Source organism: Camelus ferus, chromosome 16 (assembly GCF_009834535.1).
Source record: "Camelus ferus isolate YT-003-E chromosome 16, BCGSAC_Cfer_1.0, whole genome shotgun sequence".
In the NCBI taxonomy this organism is placed as follows: Eukaryota; Metazoa; Chordata; class Mammalia; order Artiodactyla; family Camelidae; genus Camelus; species Camelus ferus.
In genome coordinates, this window is record NC_045711.1 from 36,448,931 (window position 1) to 36,450,056 (window position 1,126).

A 1,126-nucleotide genomic window follows, 5' to 3' on the forward strand; every position below is an offset into this window, starting at 1 on the left:
GCCTCCTCTACGCGAGGGGGCGGAGACGGAGGGAGGAGAGGAGGGGAGGGAGACAGGGACGCCAAGGGATAACCCGGAGGAAGGTAACCTTTTCGAAAGGCTAGTGGGTAGGCAGAGAGGTGGTGGTTTGGGAGACACTGCGTAGCCCACGACCCCACCCGCCACTCGCTTCCCACTAGCAGAAGCAAGGACTGGGACCTGTACCCACCAGTGTCCCTCGGCGCCAGCCATCCCTTAAAAGGGCGATGGTGAAAGATTACCCGCCCTCTTCTCTCAGCTTAGACCCACATTCTAGTTCTAGACGAACCTCACCTTTACTTGCTTCCCAACTAGGAAAGAAAACACGAGTCGTCTAGGAAGACCCTCAAGGAACAGGAGACCCATCCCAACAGGGCTTAGGGCTCAGGCGCAGCTTTTAAGGACTCGATGGTGGATACCTGGATCCCAGGCTCTCTAGGCCAATTTGAAAGGAAAGGAAAAAAAAAAAAAAAAGAGGGGGAAGGCTTCGCGAAGGGATTCGAGACCTTATTTTAAGCTTGGATCGGTGAGTTGGTCCATACCCCGGTCTACGGAATACAGAAGGAAGTAACTCGCTCTTCTCCCTCAGAGTGTTATCTAAAAAAGAAAATGAAGACTTAAACCCAGTTGCCCTCCTTCGCCCAGCCTCCAGCTCCACCCTAGATTCGCACTTAGTAAGAGGATACTGTTACGGCCTCGGAATACTGGAGGCTCAGCCCGGAGACCACCTTTCGCTAAAGGCTTGGAGCATCTGGGGCCAGTAGCAGTACTGCTCTACCCCCACCCGCTCCAGTTGCCCTCTAAAGAATATACAAGTCTCCTAAGATCAGAAATAGACTGCATCCTAGAAACTTGCTTGGAAATCTCAGGAATGGGTTTGACTTGGAAATCCATCTGGAAGCAGGGGATGGGTCCCCAGGTCCCAGAAGACTCAGCTCGCCCCTGAGCTCTGGAGAGCATAGGTTTCAGTATAGGTAAAGGGAAGAGCCACAGAGCGAGGCCAGACTCCACTGAAAGCCCTCATGTTTTTCGGTGCTCTCTGCCCTCACTGATGGAGAAGAAGACAGTTAGTGACCCCAGATAGCAGGGACTGGAATTGCAGGCTTCC